General features: G+C 47.2%; 1 protein-coding gene across 1 annotated transcript in view; it reads right to left on the bottom strand.

The window, feature by feature from the left end:
• The window catches only part of LOC124043997, a 73,809-nt gene extending 63,391 nt beyond the window's left edge, over window positions 1-10,418 (bottom strand). Inside the window, exon 1 of the mRNA XM_046363237.1 lies at window positions 10,139-10,418. The gene's annotated coding sequence lies outside the window, so the exon portion shown is untranslated. The remainder of the gene's footprint in view (window positions 1-10,138) is intronic.
• Window positions 10,419-19,023: the final 8,605 nt, after the last annotated feature.

The raw sequence follows: 19,023 nt of genomic DNA, 5'->3' as shown, positions 1-19,023 counted from the left end.
TAAGACAGAAATAGTTGCTTTATGCATGCTGTATGTTACGACATGACACGTCCCGATGTAACTGAGGGTCAGTTTTTTCAACTTTTCGATGTCGATCAACGCTTGTCGATCAACGCTTGAATAGAAACGTGGTTCACACCCCAGATTTTGAAGTCAACACAGTCACTACAGTCCCATTAATTTTCTTTGCAGCCTCGTTGGAATGTCGCGGTTGCGCACAATTGTACGGAATGGGGTGAGTTTACGTTAGCTAGCTAAGGACTCTGCACTAACTCAGAGGCTAACACAGGCAGCTATTTCATGGAAACTAGCTAATCCATTGAGATTTAATTATAATATCAATACTAGCTGCATGCGTGGATGTACAGAGAAAATGCCCTCTTTTTTCCTTTTTGTTGTCTCTCCTGTTGACTCCCCCAAGTGGGTGTTTATGCTCTCTGATTTGCTCAAAGTCAAGTTGTCCACCACTTAACGAGCATTGCAATTCTACAAGTAGAAATGTTAGGTTCAATGCCTCCCCGGTGGTGCAGTGGTCTGTGCTACCAGAGATTCTGGGTTCGCGCCCAGGCTCTGTTGCAGCTGGCCGCGACAGAGAGGTCCGTGGGGCGATGCACAATTGGCCTAGCATCGTCCGGGTTAGGGAGGGTTTGGCCGGTCGGGATATCCTTGTCTCATCGCGCACAAGCGACTCCTGTGGCGGGTAGGGCGCAGTGCGCGCTAACCAGGTCGCCAGGTGCACGGTGTTTCCTCCGACACATTGGTGCGGTTGGCTTCCAGGTTGGATGCGCGCTGTGTTAAGAAGCAGTGTGGCTTGGTTGGGTTGTGTTTCGGAGGACGCATGGCTCAAGAGCACGTCCATAGATTTTCGCCTTGTCTGCTCAGGTAATCAAACCAGAAAACTTTTGGTTAGTGGCCCAATGCTCTAACCACTAGGCTACTGGCCGCCTACCTCATCTATACAGCATAAATTACCATTGATAAACTAAGATGTCCGTCCAGTAACCAAAACAAGTGTTAAACAAATCAAAATATATTTTACATTTTAGATTCTTCAAAGTAGCCACCCTTTGCCTTTTGATGACAGCTTTGCACTTTGTCTTGAAGAAGTTCCCAAATATGCTGAGTACTTGTTGGCTGCGTTTCCTTCACTCTGCGGTCCAACTCATCCCAAACCATCTCATTTGGGTTGAGGTCAGGTGATTGTGGAGGCCAGATCATCTGATGCAGCACTCCATCACTCTCATTGGTCAAATAGCCCTTGAACAGCCTGGAGGTGTGTTGGGTCATTGTCCTATTGAGAAAGAAAGGATAGTCCCACTAAGCGCATTCCAGATGGATGGCGTATCGCTGCAGAATGATGTGGTAGCCATCCTGGTTAAGTGTGCCTTGAATAAAAATGTAAAATCACTGACAGTGTCACCAGCAAAGCACCAACACACCTCTTCCTCCACGCTTCACGGTGGGAACCACACATATGGAGATCATCCGTTCACCTACTCTGTGTCTTACAAAGACACGGCGGTTGGAACCAAAAATCTCAAATTTGGACTCATCAGACCAAAGGACAGATTTCCACCAGTCTAATGTCCATTGCTCATGTTTCTTGGCCCAAGCAAGTCTCTTCTTCTTATTGGTGTACTTTAAGTAGTAGTTTATTTGCAGCAATACGACAATGAAGGCCTGATTCACGCAGTCTCCTCTGAACAGTTGATGTTGAGATGTGTCTGTTACTTGAACTCTGTGAAGCATTTATTTGGGCTGGTAACTCTAATGAACATATCCTCTGCAGCAGAGGTAACTCTGGGTTTTCCTTTCCTGTGGCGGTACTCATAGCCACAGATTCATCATTTCCGCTTGATGGTTTTTAGAACTGCACTTGAAGAAACTTTCAAAGTTCTTGAAATTTTCCGGATTGACTGACCTTCATGTCTTAAAGTAATGATGGACTGTTGTTTCTCTTTGCTTATTTGAGCTGTTCTTTCCATAATATGGACTTGGTATTTTACCAAATGGGGCTATCTTCTGTATACAACCCCTACCTTGTCACAACACAACTGATTGGATGAAACGCATTAAGGAAAGAAATGTACTTCCACAAATGTACTTTTAACAAGGCACAACAGTTAATTGAATGCATCCCAGGTGACTACATAATGAAGCTCGTTGAGAGAATGCCAAGTGTGTGCAAACTGTCATCAAGGCATAGGAAGCCTACTTTGAAGAATCTCAACTATAAAGTATATTTGGATTTGTATAACATTTTGTACTACATGATTCCAGTTGTGTTATTTCATAGTGTGATGTCTTCACTATTATTCTACAATGTAGAAAATAGTTAAAGTAAAGGAAAACCCTTGAATGAGTAGGTGTGTCCTAACCTTTGACTGGTACTATAAATATATATTTTTTATATTATGGCATTAATTCGTGTCACATATCAGTTTGCAAACAATGTAAAAATGTATCCTTGAGTTAATAAAGCCACATACAAACATGGTCTCTTTCTTGAGTAAGGAAGCTCCAAAAAGTAGGTCTAGCTCAGTACTTTCTGTCATGAGGGGCAGCCAGCGAAAGAGCAGAGCATAGGAGTTGGAAATCTTCCCAAGTTGTGCCGTGATTGGCTCAGTGTTCTGCCATTCATGGGGATACTATGTTACCGCAGAATCTACAAGCTCGGCACTTCAAGCCCCCTTGGCTGCTGCCATAGATTTACAGTAAAAGTGCCCGTCCAAGAAGGCTCAAGGTCATTGGCCACAGACAAAATGTCAAATCACATTTTCTCTACCGTAGCTCATGTCAACATCATACTTTCAATATCTTAGCTAGCAAGCTAGCTAGCTAGACAAGCAGTCATCATCATGAATCACATCGATAATCTACTGGCAAATTGCAAATTCAAAAATTAGTGGTTTGGAAGGAATCAGTAGCTAACTGCGAGCATCGCAAAGCAATCTCTATTTTGCTTCCTTGTCTGCTACTTTGTCGAGAGGGTGTGTGGTCCAAGTCTGGGTTTAAGGATTTAAAGCGTCTGAAAACATTGGACATGCTATCAATCCAGCATGATTTCATCCAGAGAATGCCAGACTTTGATGACAAAGTTTGATGACAAAATAGAGCACATACAACAGATCTACCACTTCTTAGACTTGCTTTTAATAAGGAATGACAGATCTATAAATGACATTTCTGTGTGATTTTGTTCGGATCGCCCAAAAAGTTACATATTGCAACTTTAAAAAGGTACTTCTGACTCTATAAAACCTCTACCGCTCTCGGGCCCTATCAAACCAGTGAAACGCCAGGAGCTTAGTCATCATTTACCCATGCTACTCCCTAAAGGCTGGAGTGCACCTGCTCCTCCTGCAAATTGAAGTGGATCTAGTGTGTCAGGTAAGGTTGAGGTGATATTATCCTTAATTAGCCTCTCAAAGCACTTCATGATGACAGAAATAAATGCTACGGGTCGATAGTAATTTAGTTCCGTTACCTTTCCTTTCTTGAGTACATGAACAATGTTGGACATCTTGAAGCAAGTGGGGACAGCAGACTGGGTTGGGAGATATTGAATATGTCTGTAAACACTCCAGCCAGCTGGTCTGCGCATGCTCTGAGGATGCGGCTATGGATGCCGTCTGGGCCGGCAGCCTTGAGAGGGTTAACACGCTTAAATGTCTTACTCACATCGGCCACGGAGAACGAGCGCTCACAGTCCTTGGGAGCGAGCCACATCTGTAGACCCTGCCACATATGTCTCGTGTCTGAGCCGTTGAATTGCAACTCCACTTTTTAACTGTTGACTAGGCCCTAATCTATGGATTTCACATGAATTGACAGGGGCACAGCCATGGGTAGCCCTGGGGTGGAATAGGCCCACCCACTGGGAAGCCGGGCACAGCCAGTCAGAATGAGTTTAAGACAGAAACACTAATCAGTTTCATCAGCTGTACGAGTGGCTGGTCTTAGACGAAGAAGGTGAAGAAGCTGGATGTGGAGGTCCTGGGCTGTTGTGGTTACATGTGGTCTGCGGTTGTGAGGCCGGTTGGACGTACTGCCAAATTCTCTAAAACGACATTGGAGGTGACTTATGGTAGAGAAAGGAACATTAATTTATCTGGCAATAGCTCTGGTTACATTCCTGCAGTCAGCATGCCAATTGCACTCTCCCTCAAAACTTGAAACATCTGTGGCATTGTGTTGTGAAACAATAACTACACATTTTAGAGTGGCCTTTTATTGTCCCCAGCACAAGGTGTACCTCTGTAATGATCATGCTGTTTAATCAAATTCTTGATATGCCACACCTGTCAGGTGGATGGATTATCTTGGCAAAATAGAAATGCTCACTAACAGGGATGTAAACTAATTTGTGTACAAAATTTGAGAGAAATGAGTGTTTTGTGCAGATGGTACATTTCTGGGAGCTTTTATTTCATCTCATGAAAAATGGGACTAACACTTTACATGCTGCATTTATATTTTAATTCAGTAGAATATGCATAAAATGCATCCTTCAATTGCAACTGCTGCCTATGTCCACATATATTGTCTCAAGAAAATGTTATATTTTTAATACCCTCAAACCCAAGTTAGGCATACCGAATTTCAAAATAGGCCATCATCACTCAGTCGTGAATGAGCACGCAAAAAGCTAGAGACGGTGTAGTGCCGAAATCTCCCTGCTTCTATGTTTAATATAACACACATACATTATTAATTTCGGTTGCCTATCGTGAAGTTTGTTCTATAGGAAGTATTTGACTGTGATGTGTGACACAGAAAGTATTTGACGCCAGCCACAAAATTAAGGAAATTAGAAGATTCTGGAAGGGGGGGGGGGGATTTTCGGCACAAGACCGGCCCTGGTACCGTTGATGACAGACTGCTCTAAAGCAGAACTCCCCAGGTGAGATTACAGCTCAATGGGGCAACTGTTTCCATCCCTGACACCTTTTATTCAGGTAATGTGTCATGTTTGTCATTTATTATCATGTCTTGTCCCTGTGCTCCCCATGCTATTCGTTTCCCTCTGCTGGTCTTATTTGGTTCTTTCCCTCCTATCCCTCTCTCTCCCCCTCCCTCTCTCACTCTCTCGCTCTCTCTTCTCTCTATCGTTCCGTTCCTGCTCCCAGCTGTTCCTATTCCCCTAATCATCATTTAGTCTTCCCACACCTGTTCCCGATCCTTTCCCTGATTAGAGTCCCTATTTATTCCTTTGTGATCCGTTCCTGTGCCGTCGGTTCCTTGTATTGTATTCACCATGCTGTGATTGCGTTTCGCCCTGTCCTGTCGTGTTTTTGCCGTGATTGTGTATCACCCTGTCCTGTCCTGTCGTGTTTTGTGCCTTCATCAGATGCTGCGTGTGAGCAGGTGTCTCAGTCGACTACGGCCTGCGCCTACCCGAAGCGACCTGCAGTCTGTGGCCGCTTCTCCAGTTGTTTTCCCTCTACAAATCTAGAGGATTTCTGTTATTCCGTTTTGGACTTTAATAAACTCTGTTTCTGTTAAGTCGCGTTTGGGTCCTCTTTCACCTGCAGGACAGAAGGAACCGACCACGGAATGGACCCAGCGACTTCAGACGCTCGTTACACTGCCGTCGAGATCCAAGGAGCCATGCTCGGCAGACACGAGCAGGAATTGTCTGCTGCTCGCCATGCCGTGGAGAACCTGGCCGCTCAGGTTTCCGACCTCTCTGGACAGTTCCAGAGTCTACGTCTCGTGCCACCTGTTACTCCCTGGCCTGCCGAGCCTCCAGAACCCAGGGTTAATAACCCACCTTGCTACTCCGGGCAGCCCACTGAGTGCCGCTCCTTTCTCACGCAGTGTGAGATTGTGTTCTCTCTCCAACCCAACACATACTCTAGAGAGAGAGCTCGGGTTGCTTACGTCATTTCACTCCTTACTGGCCGGGCTCGAGAATGGGGCACAGCTATCTGGGAGGCAAGGGCTGATTGCTCTATCAAATTCCAGAACTTTAAAGAGGAGATGATTCGGGTTTTTGACCGTTCAGTTTTTGGTGGGGAGGCTTCTAGGGCCCTGGCTTCCTTATGCCAAGGTGAACGGTCCATAACGGATTATTCCATTGAGTTTCGCACTCTTGCTGCCTCTAGTGAGTGGAACGAGCCGGCGCTGCTCGCTCGTTTTCTGGAGGGACTCCACGCAGTGGTTAAGGATGAGATTCTCTCCCGGGAGGTTCCTTCAGATGTGGACTCTTTGATTGCTCTCGCCATCCGCATAGAACGACGGGTAGATCTTCGTCACCGGGCTCGTGGAAGAGAGCTCGCATCAACGGTGTTTCCCTGCTCCGCATCGCAACCATCTCCCTCCTCTGGCTTTGAGACTGAGCCCATGCAGCTGGGAGGGATTCGCATCTCGAATAAGGAGAGGGAACGGAGGATCACCAACCGCCTGTGCCTCTATTGCGGAGTTGCTGGACATTTTGTTAATTCATGTCCAGTAAGAGGCCAGAGCCCATCAGTAAGCGGAGGGCTACTGGTGAGCGCTACTACTCAGTCCTCTTCATCTAGATCTTGTACTACTATGTCGGTCCATCTACGCTGGACCGGTTCGGGTGCTACATGCAGTGCCTTGATTGACTCTGGGGCTGAGGGTTGTTTCATGGACGAAGCATGGGTTCGGAAACATAACATTCCTTTCAGACCGTTAGACAAGCCTACGCCCATGTTTGCCTTAGATGGTAGTCATCTTCCCAGTATCAAATTTGAGACACTACCTTTAACTCTCACAGTATCTGGTAACCACAGTGAGACTATTTCTTTTTTGATTTTCCGTTCACCGTTTACACCTGTTGTTTTGGGTCATCCCTGGCTAGTATGTCATAATCCTTCTATTAATTGGTCTAGTAATTCTATCCTATCCTGGAACGTTTCTTGTCATGTGAAGTGTTTAATGTCTGCCATCCCTCCCGTTTCTTCTCTCCCTACTTCTCAGGAGGAACCTGGCGATTTGACAGGAGTGCCGGAGGAATATCATGATCTGCGCACGGTCTTCAGTCGGTCCCGAGCCAACTCCCTTCCTCCTCACCGGTCGTATGATTGTAGTATTGATCTCCTTCCAGGGACCACGCCTCCTCGAGGTAGACTATACTCTCTGTCGGCTCCCGAACGTAAGGCTCTCGAGGATTATTTGTCTGTGTCTCTTGACGCCGGTACCATAGTGCCTTCTTCTTCTCCGGCCGGGGCGGGGTTCTTTTTGTTAAGAAGAAGGACGGTACTCTGCGCCCCTGCGTGGATTATCGAGGGCTGAATGACATAACGGTTAAGAATCGTTATCCGCTTCCCCTTATGTCATCAGCCTTCGAGATTCTGCAGGGAGCCAGGTGCTTTACTAAGTTGGACCTTCGTAACGCTTACCATCTCGTGCGCATCAGAGAGGGGGACGAGTGGAAAACGGCGTTTAACACTCCGTTAGGGCATTTTGAGTACCGGGTTCTGCCGTTCGGTCTCGCCAATGCGCCAGCTGTTTTTCAGGCATTAGTTAATGATGTTCTGAGAGACATGCTGAACATTTTTGTTTTTGTCTATCTTGACGATATCCTGATTTTTTCTCCGTCACTCGAGATTCATGTTCAGCACGTTCGACGTGTTCTACAGCGCCTTTTAGAGAATTGTCTCTACGTAAAGGCTGAGAAGTGCTCTTTTCATGTCTCCTCCGTTACTTTTCTCGGTTCCGTTATTTCCGCTGAAGGCATTCAGATGGATTCCGCTAAGGTCCAAGCTGTCAGTGATTGGCCCGTTCCAAGGTCACGTGTCGAGTTGCAGCGCTTTTTTTAGGTTTCGCTAATTTCTATCGGCGTTTCATTCGTAATTTCGGTCAAGTTGCTGCCCCTCTCACAGCTCTTACTTCTGTCAAGACGTGTTTTAAGTGGTCCGGTTCCGCCCAGGGAGCTTTTGATCTTCTAAAAGAACGTTTTACGTCCGCTCCTATCCTCGTTACTCCTGACGTCACTAGACAATTTATTGTCGAGGTTGACGCTTCAGAGGTAGGCGTGGGAGCCATTCTATCCCAGCGCTTCCAGTCTGACGATAAGGTTCATCCTTGCGCTTATTTTTCTCATCGCCTGTCGCCATCTGAGCGCAACTATGATGTGGGTAACCGTGAACTGCTCGCCATCCGCTTAGCCCTAGGCGAATGGCGACAGTGGTTGGAGGGGCGACCGTTCCTTTTGTCGTTTGGACAGACCATAAGAACCTTGAGTACATCCGTTCTGCCAAACGACTTAATGCCCGTCAAGCTCGTTGGGCGTTGTTTTTCGCTCGTTTCGAGTTTGTGATTTCTTACCGTCCGGGTAGCAAGAACACCAAGCCTGATGCCTTATCCCGTCTGTTTAGTTCTTCTGTGGCTTCTACTGATCTCGAGGGATTCTTCCTTATGGGCGTGTTGTCGGGTTGACAGTCTGGGGAATTGAAAGACAGGTTAAGCAAGCACTCACGCACACTGCGTCGCCGCGCGCTTGTCCTAGTAACCTCCTTTTCGTTCCTGTTTCCACTCGTCTGGCTGTTCTTCAGTGGGCTCACTCTGCCAAGTTAGCTGGTCATCCCGGTGTTCGAGGCACTCTTGCGTCTATTCGCCAGCGCTTTTGGTGGCCGACTCAGGAGCGTGACACGCGCCGTTTCGTGGCTGCGTGTTCAGACTGCGCGCAGAAGAAGTCTGGTAATTTTTTTCTGCTTCTGCTCCTGGTCTTGCTGGGTCTCAGTCTGTTCCCTGCCATCGCATCTCTCCTGTTCTTGTCCCTGCCCTTGCTGTGTCTCAGTCTGTCCCTAGTTCTCATTTTTTTTTAGAGTAGTACCCTAGTTTCCCTTTTTATCGTTTTTCGTTACGGTCCTGAGGAGAGGAGTTGGGTTCTTTCTCGGGACGTGCTGGACCGTTTGATCTATGATTTCCTCCGTTGCTGCCAGTGTTCCTCCTCGAGAGCGCCAGGAGGCGCTCGGTGAGTGGGGGGTACTGTCATGTTTGTCATTTATTATCATGTCTTGTCCCTGTGCTCCCCATGCTATTCGTTTCCCTCTGCTGGTCTTATTTGGTTCTTTCCCTCCTATCCCTCTCTCTCCCCCTCCCTCTCTCACTCTCTCGCTCTCTCTTCTCTCTATCGTTCCGTTCCTGCTCCCAGCTGTTCCTATTCCCCTAATCATCATTTAGTCTTCCCACACCTGTTCCCGATCCTTTCCCCTGATTAGAGTCCCTATTTATTCCTTTGTGATCCGTTCCTGTGCCGTCGGTTCCTTGTATTGTATTCACCATGCTGTGATTGCGTTTCGCCCTGTCCTGTCGTGTTTTTGCCGTGATTGTGTATCACCCTGTCCTGTCCTGTCGTGTTTTGTGCCTTCATCAGATGCTGCGTGTGAGCAGGTGTCTCAGTCGACTACGGCCTGCGCCTACCCGAAGCGACCTGCAGTCTGTGGCCGCTTCTCCAGTTGTTTTCCCCTCTACAAATCTAGAGGATTTCTGTTATTCCGTTTTGGACTTTAATAAACTCTGTTTCTGTTAAGTCGCGTTTGGGTCCTCTTTCACCTGCAGGACATAATGCGGTTAAGTTATTTACAGGCACGCATGCAGCATAAATTGCTTTGTTGATGACCTTTCCTGCATCTCTCACTTCTCCCTCGCCTAGATAGGGTTTACGAGATAGATAGGTCGTAGACACAACACGGAGATCACACAGACCGATTCAAGTAGCCTATAAATGGTCCTACAGCTCCCCAGTCAAACTATACTCATCTGATAAAAATATTCAAGACAGAGCTACTGGTCAGCAGCCCATGGAGCCCTATACTCTCATATTGGCATGGACAAAGGCAAACTGTTCCTGTTGTCACCTTTTTTCGGAATGAGCACTAATGAGTGGAAAGGTGAGACTACTCTACTGTACAGTGCATGCATAACGGCTGTATAATTGTTGCCCTCGCAACAATAGAATAATAATATAACGCAATAAAATCATCCCAAATAGGTGACACATTCAGTCACAAAACAATATAATATAAAGCCTATCGTTTACTTCGACATTAGCTACAATCATAGCTCGCTTTGTTTAGAAAACCGCTACTGTAATCAGCATGGGACATTATCTTGCAAAATTGCTACAGCCAAAGAAGTATGTATATTTGATAGGCCTACTTACATGTATAGTAGTAGGCTACTTTTCAAAGTAGCACCTCCTCAGAGAATCGAGCAGATTTCCATTCCAAATGGTCCGAATCCCGGACCAACAGTGACACTTGCAGCTAAACTCGCTTGTCTGCGCTTTAGCTTTCATCGATTTGCTGACGTTTTAACGCTCTATTTTTTCTTCTTCAAATTCACGAGATATAATAGGTATATTTGTATCTTTGTTGCGCGAGCATTTTTTGGGAACACTCGTGTCCCCAATCTATAACGCTGTAATACAGCACGCTTCACAAACCAAGTCTCCTTGGAAACAGGACGGGGGGGGGTTGCATAGGCTACACAAAAATCCAACACATGTAAGATAATGTCCGGTGGCAATTAAACATGTGTTATACTGTATATCACACTGTTACATTGTGTTGTTGCTTTGTTTAATTTATTACACTGACACTATTGTCACCAGGCCTATAAGCAGGTTGTGCTCCATTCAACTCGTAATAGTAGATGAAACCTGGTCATGAATGGACATATCTTAGTTGTAAAGTCAGCCACTCAGCCTGCAATATGCTGTTACACAGCCTGACACTGGATCCTATGGTGAAAAAAAGGGGCAGGGGTATTCTCTCTCTTCCTGCCTGGCTATTAACTTACTGCACATGGAGGATCCTCCTTTGTGGCCCATCAATATCATTAGCGAAAGTTCAACATTGCTGCTAGGATAGCTCAAGGGCAATCCCTGGCAACTGATATCACCATAGGATTGCCTTTGTTTCCTTCCATTCATGTTGACAGAACCCCTACTGCTTTCCTTTCACATGGATGGGGCTCTCGTCATGGATACCATACACTACTATGGTAAAGATGCAGTAGGCCTATGCCAAGTTTTTGGTTGGGTCTAGCAAAAGTACTGCACTGTACACATTTGCACCGTAAATTAGCAAAGAATCTCTCTCTCTCTTTCCCTCCCCTTTAATTTACGTTTCAGTGTTCTCCACTCCACCCTATCATTATATCTCTATAGGCCTTTTACCCTTCTACCTCACCTCATCCTTTCTCTTTCATTATATTGCCAATTGTCTGCCTCCCTCCCTCCCTCCCTCCCTCCCTCCCTCCCTCCCTCCCTCCCCTCCCTCCCTCCCTCCCTCCCTCCCTCTCTCTCTCTCTCCCTCCCTCCCTCCCTCCCTCCCTCCCTCCCTCCCTCCCTCCCTCCCTCCCTCCCTCCCTCCCTCCCTCCCTCCCTCCCTCCCTCCCTCCCTGTCTCGCTACCTCCCTACCTCTCTGTCTCTCTCCCTCCCTCCCTGTCTCCCTCCCTGTCTCGCTACCTCCCTACCTCTCTGTCTCTCTCCCTCCCTCCCTCTCTCCCTCCCTCCCTCTCTACCTGGTTGTCATTTACAGGAACACACCACACTTGACGTCATTCTCCAACACCATGGTCCAGACCAAGCTGATGGGATTGGCACTTCAACCTTTTCAGCTCGTTGAGGTGATTCGGGCATATACAGTTACAGTGACCAATGTTGTCATATGAATGTGGTCTTGACTTGCATAATCTTCACATTCTCTTTCTCTACAATTGATCCTCTAGCTAGCCTACTGTTTAAATGGGGTACATAGGCTATGGCTTATGCAGACAGCAAAAGTACAGACATAGCAGGCATTAAAGGATTAGGATTCATTAGCAGATTAGGAAAGGAAAAGAGCTTATTATTACCACAACAAGTCTTTCTGGTTAGAGCCCGGCCCCATAGGCTCAGCTATTCCATCGTCATAGTAGCAAATGACTGTAACTAATTCATTACTTAGACCAGCTGTTCAAAGTATTGGCCTACAAGGCTACTGTATCTCTCTCATTGTCTTAAGAATCACAACTCTTTTTTAAACAATGCAAACAATGCTGTTCTGTATTATGAAATACTTGGCTATATGCTGTATGTTGTCTTTAATAACGTTAAAAGCTCTAAGAGTTGAAAATGGTAAAAGGCCCAGTGCAGTCAAAAACATTATTTTTGTTTTTTATTTGTGTGTTTTATTTCATATTACATCAGCTGATGAAACTAACACTGTAAAAGTATGAAAAACATTGTGCAGTGTTATTTCCTGATAGTTGCTGGTTGAGAATACAATCTACACAGTACCTTCTAATCAGAAAGTTTGAATAGTTTTGGCTTTCCATGGCATCTATTAAATTGGTTAATAGACTAATAACAAAGAGAGTTCCAAACCTCTCTGCCAGCAAGTTTTCAGTTAGAGTTTTTTGCTAAACAGCTATTTTGCCTATTTGAATGGAAATCTATTAAATTGAAGTAGCCTACTTAATTGTTACCCAGAAATGATTTGATATTGATATAAAAACGTCTGAATTGGGCCTTGGCTGTGTTTGTTTGTCTACTTATTATAGGCCCATCAAATCTTTGGAGCAGGCCATCGACGACTCCTCTCCATCACACTCTGTTCTGTGTGATGTTGTCATATACACTACATGACCAAAAGTATGTTGGACACCTGCTCGTTAAACATCTCATTCCAAAATCATGGCCATTAATATGGAGTTGGTCCCCCTTTTGCTGCTATAATAGCCTCCACTCTTCTGCAAAAGCTTTCCAATAGATGTTGGAACATTCCTGCGGGGATAAGCTTCCTTTCAGCCACAAGAGCATTAGTAAGGTTGGGCACTGATGTTAGGCAATTAGGCCTGGCTCGCAGTCAGCATTCCAATTAATTCCAAAGGGGTGCGATGGGGTTGAGGTGAGGGCTCTGTGCAGGCCAGTCAAGTTCTTCTACACAGATCTCAACAAAGCATTTCTGTATGGACCTCGCTTTGTGCACAGGGACATTCTCATGCTGAAACAGGAAAGGGACTTCCCTAACTGTTGCCACAAAGTTGGAAACACAAAATTGTCTAGAATGTCATTGTATCCTGTAGCGTTAAGATTTCCCATCACTGGAACTAAGTGGCCTAGCCCGAACCATGAAAAAAAAGTCCCAGACCATTATTCCTCATCCACCAAACTTTACAGTTGGCACTATGCATTGGGGCAGGTAGTGTTCTCCAGGAATTCGCCAAACCCAGTTTAGTCTGTCGGACTGCCAGATGGTGAAGCGTGATTCATGTCCCAGGACTACCTGACATGAGGACTCCTTGCTGTCCCCAGTCCACCTGGCCATGCTCCTGCTCCAGTTTCAACTGACCTGAGCCCTAGGACCGTGCCCCAGGACTACCTGACATGATGGCTCCTTGCTGTCCCCAGTCCACCTGACTGTGCTGCTGCTCCAGTTTCAACTGTTCTGCCTTATTATTATTTGACCATGCTGGTCATTTATGAACATTTGAACATCTTGGTCATGTTCTGTTATAATCTCTACCCGGCACAGCCAGAAGAGGACTGGCCACCCCACATAGCCCGGTTCCTCTCTAGGTTTCTTCCTAGGTTTTGGCCTTTCTAGGGAGTTTTTCCTAGCCACCGTGCTTTTACACCTGCATTGTTTGCTGTTTGGGGTTTTTAGGCTGGGTTTCTGTACAGCACTTTGAGATATCAGCTGATGTACGAAGGGCTATATAAATAAATTTGATTTTGATTTGATCACTCCAGAGAATGTGTGTCCACTGCTCCAGAGTCCAATGGTGGCAAGCTTTACACCAGTCCAGCTGACGCTTGGCATTGTGCATGGTGATCTTAGGCTTGTGTGCAACTGCTCGGCCAAGAAAACCCATTTCATGAAGCTTCCTATGAACAGTTCTTGTGCTGACCTTGCTGCCAAAGGCAGTTTGGAACTCAATATTGAGTGTTGCAACCGAAGACAGATGATTTTTACACTCTACACGCTTCAGCACTCATCAGTCCTGTTCTGTGAGCTTGTGTGGCCTACCACTTTGCAGCTGTAGCTCCTAGACATTTCCACTTCACAATAACAGCACTTTCAGTTGATGGGGCAGCTCTAGCAGGGCAAAAATTTGTGAAATTGATTTGTTGGAAAGGCGGCATCCTATGACGGTGCCATGTTGAATATATAGTATATATATTTAGTATATATAGTGTAGAAGCTCCATAAATATAAAACACTTGTAAGGTTATAACACAGAGTTTCAAAACCCAGAGGCGCAACATCGTGAGACTCCCGGGAATGTTTACGAAACAGACCAGGCCGGTGTTTGGGGTTTGATAAGTCAATGAGAGAAGTGAAAGATTCTTCATTAGTTGTGAATTTTCTCAAAATCTAAACGCACAACTTAGATTTCACACAATTTCTTAAGTAGTTGAACATGTTATTACTCCAACGTCGTGAATGTGTCATGCAGGTGATAGAGGACCCAAAAGCGACTTAACAGAAACAGAGTTTATTCAAGTCCAAACAGGGAATAACAGAAATCCTCTAGTCTGTAGAGGGGAATAACAAGAGAAGCGGCCACAGACTGCAGGTCGCTTCGGGTAGGCGCAGGCCGTAGTTGACAGAGACACCTGCTCACACGCAGCATCTGATGAAGGCAAAAAACACGACAGGACAGGGCGAGACACAATCACAGCAAAAACACGACAGGACAGGGCGATACGCAATCACAGCATGGTGAATACTAAACAAGGAACCGACGGGACAGGAACGGAACACAAAGGAATAAATAGGGACTCTAATCAGGGGAAAGGATCGGGAACAGGTGTGGGAAGACTAAATGATGATTAGGGGAATAGGAACAGCTGGGAGCAGGAACGGAACGATAGAGAGAAGAGAGAGCGAGAGAGTGAGAGAGGGAGGGGAGAGAGAGGGATAGAAGGAGGGAAAGAACCAAATAAGACCAGCAGAGGGAAACGAATAGAATGGGGAGCACAGGGACAAGACATGATAATAAATGACAAACATGACAGTACCCCCCACTCACCGAGCGCCTCCTGGCGCACTCGAGGAGGAATCCTGGCGGCAACGGAGGAAATCATCGATGAGTGAACGGTCCAGCACGTCCCGAGACGGAACCCAACTCCTCTCCTCAGGACCGTAACCCTCCCAATCCACTAAGTATTGGTGACCCCGTCCCCGAGAACGCATGTCCATGATCTTATGTACCTTGTAAATAGGTGCGCTCTCGACAAGGACGGGAGGGGGAGGGAAGACGAACGGGGTGCGAAGAAAGGGCTTAACACAGGAGACATGGAAGACAGGATGGACGCGACGAAGATGTCGCGGAAGAAGCAGTCGCACAGCGACAGGATTGACGACCTGGGAGACACGGAACGGACCAATGAACCGCGGAGTCAACTTACGAGAAGCTGTCGTAAGAGGAAGGTTGCGAGTGGAAAGCCACACTCTCTGGCCGCAACAATACCTTGGACTCTTAATCCTGCGTTTATTGGCGGCTCTCACCGTCTGTGCCCTGTAACGGCAAAGTGCAGACCTCACCCTCCTCCAGGTGCGCTCACAACGTTGGACAAACGCTTGAGCGGAGGGAACGCTGGACTCGGCAAGCTGGGATGAGAACAGAGGAGGCTGGTAACCCAGACTACTCTGAAACGGAGATAACCCGGTAGCAGACGAAGGAAGCGAATTGTGAGCGTATTCTGCCCAGGGAGCTGTTCTGCCCAAGACGCAGGGTTTCTGAAAGAAAGGCTGCGTAGTATGCGACCAATCGTCTGATTGGCCCTCTCTGCTTGACCGTTAGACTGGGGATGAAACCCGGAAGAGAGACTGACGGACGCACCAATCAAACGACAGAACTCCCTCCAAAACTGTGACGTGAATTGCGGGCCTCTGTCTGAAACGGCGTCTAACGGGAGGCCATGAATTCTGAATACATTCTCAATAATGATTTGTGCCGTCTCCTTAGCGGAAGGAAGTTTAGCGAGGGGAATGAAATGTGCCGCCTTAGAGAACCTATCGACAACCGTCAGAATCACAGTCTTCCCCGCAGACAAAGGCAGACCGGTAATGAAGTCTAAGGCAATGTGAGACCATGGTCGAGAAGGAATGGGGAGCGGTCTGAGACGACCGGCAGGAGGAGAGTTACCCGACTTAGTCTGCGCGCAGTCCGAACAAGCAGCCACGAAACGGCGCGTGTCACGCTCCTGAGTCGGCCACCAAAAGCGCTGGCGAATAGACGCAAGAGTGCCTCGAACACCGGGATGACCAGCTAACTTGGCAGAGTGAGCCCACTGAAGAACAGCCAGACGAGTGGAAACAGGAACGAAAAGGAGGTTACTAGGACAAGCGCGCGGCGACGCAGTGTGCGTGAGTGCTTGCTTAACCTGTCTTTCAATTCCCCAGACTGTTAACCCGACAACACGCCCATAAGGAAGAATCCCCTCGGGATCAGTAGAAGCCACAGAAGAACTAAACAGACGGGATAAGGCATCAGGCTTGGTGTTCTTGCTACCCGGACGGTAAGAAATCACAAACTCGAAACGAGCGAAAAACAACGCCCAACGAGCTTGACGGGCATTAAGTCGTTTGGCAGAACGGATGTACTCAAGGTTCTTATGGTCTGTCCAAACGACAAAAGGAACGGTCGCCCCCTCCAACCACTGTCGCCATTCGCCTAGGGCTAAGCGGATGGCGAGCAGTTCACGGTTACCCACATCATAGTTGCGCTCAGATGGCGACAGGCGATGAGAAAAATAAGCGCAAGGATGAACCTTATCGTCAGACTGGAAGCGCTGGGATAGAATGGCTCCCACGCCTACCTCTGAAGCATCAACCTCGACAATGAATTGTCTAGTGACGTCAGGAGTAACGAGGATAGGAGCGGACGTAAAACGTTCTTTTAGAAGATCAAAAGCTCCCTGGGCGGAACCGGACCACTTAAAACACGTCTTGACAGAAGTAAGAGCTGTGAGAGGGGCAGCAACTTGACCGAAATTACGAATGAAACGCCGATAGAAATTAGCGAAACCTAAAAAGCGCTGCAACTCGACACGTGACCTTGGAACGGGCCAATCACTGACAGCTTGGACCTTAGCGGAATCCATCTGAATGCCTTCAGCGGAAATAACGGAACCGAGAAAAGTAACGGAGGAGACATGAAAAGAGCACTTCTCAGCCTTAACGTAGAGACAATTCTCTAAAAGGCGCTGTAGAACACGTCGAACGTGCTGAACATGAATCTCGAGTGACGGAGAAAAAATCAGGATATCGTCAAGATAGACAAAAACAAAGATGTTCAGCATGTCTCTCAGAACATCATTAACTAATGCCTGAAAAACAGCTGGCGCATTGGCGAGACCGAACGGCAGAACCCGGTACTCAAAATGCCCTAACGGAGTGTTAAACGCCGTTTTCCACTCGTCCCCCCCTCTCTGATGCGCACGAGATGGTAAGCGTTACGAAGGTCCAACTTAGTAAAGCACCTGGCTCCCTGCAGAATCTCGAAGGCTGATGACATAAGGGGAAGCGGATAACGATTCTTAACCGTTATGTCATTCAGCCCTCGATAATCCACGCAGGGGCGCAGAGTACCGTCCTTCTTCTTAACAAAAAAGAACCCCGCCCCGGCCGGAGAAGAAGAAGGCACTATGGTACCGGCGTCAAGAGACACAGACAAATAATCCTCGAGAGCCTTACGTTCGGGAGCCGACAGAGAGTATAGTCTACCTCGAGGAGGAGTGGTCCCCGGAAGGAGATCAATACTACAATCATACGACCGGTGAGGAGGGAGTTGGCTCGGGACCGACTGAAGACCGTGCGCAGATCATGATATTCCTCCGGCACTCCTGTCAAATCGCCAGGTTCCTCCTGAGAAGTAGGGACAGAAGAAACGGGAGGGATGGCAGACATTAAACACTTCACATGACAAGAAACGTTCCAGGATAGGATAGAATTACTAGACCAATTAATAGAAGGATTATGACATACTAGCCAGGGATGACCCAAAACAACAGGTGTAAACGGTGAACGGAAAATCAAAAAGAAATAGTCTCACTGTGGTTACCAGATACTGTGAGAGTTAAAGGTAGTGTCTCAAATTTGATACTGGGAAGATGACTACCATCTAAGGCAAACATGGGCGTAGGCTTGTCTAACGGTCTGAAAGGAATGTTATGTTTCCGAACCCATGCTTCGTCCATGAAACAACCCTCAGCCCCAGAGTCAATCAAGGCACTGCATGTAGCACCCGAACCGATCCAGCGTAGATGGACCGACATAGTAGTACAAGATCTAGATGAAGAGACCTGAGTAGTAGCGCTCACCAGTAGCCCTCCGCTTACTGATGGGCTCTGGCCTCTTACTGGACATGAATTAACAAAATGTCCAGCAACTCCGCAATAGAGGCACAGGCGGTTGGTGATCCTCCGTTCCCTCTCCTTAGTCGAGATGCGAATCCCTCCCAGCTGCATGGGCTCAGTCTCAAAGCCAGAGGAGGGAGATGGTTGCGATGCGGAGCAGGGAAACACCGTTGATGCGAGCTCTCTTCCACGAGCCCGGTGACGAAGATCTACCCGTCGTTCTATGCGGATGGCGAGAGCAATCAAAGAGTCCACATCTGAAGGAACCTCCCGGGAGAGAATCTCATCCTTAACCACTGCGTGGAGTCCCTCCAGAAAACGAGCGAGCAGCGCCGGCTCGTTCCACTCACTAGAGGCAGCAAGAGTGCGAAACTCAATAGAATAATCCGTTATGGACCGTTCACCTTGGCATAAGGAAGCCAGGGCCCTAGAAGCCTCCCTACCAAAAACTGAACGGTCAAAAACCCGAATCATCTCCTCTTTAAAGTTCTGGAACTTGTTAGAGCAATCAGCCCTTGCCTCCCAGATAGCTGTGCCCCATTCTCGGAGCCCGGCCAGTAAGGAGTGAAATGACGTAAGCAACCCGAGCTCTCTCTAGAGTATGTGTTGGGTTGAGAGAGAACACAATCTCACACTGCGTGAGAAAGGAGCGGCACTCAGTGGGCTGCCCGGAGTAGCAAGGTGGGTTATTAAC

This window comes from Oncorhynchus gorbuscha, linkage group LG09 (genome assembly GCF_021184085.1).
Source record: "Oncorhynchus gorbuscha isolate QuinsamMale2020 ecotype Even-year linkage group LG09, OgorEven_v1.0, whole genome shotgun sequence".
Taxonomy (NCBI): Eukaryota; Metazoa; Chordata; class Actinopteri; order Salmoniformes; family Salmonidae; genus Oncorhynchus; species Oncorhynchus gorbuscha.
This window is presented reverse-complemented; position numbering and strand designations above follow the sequence as displayed.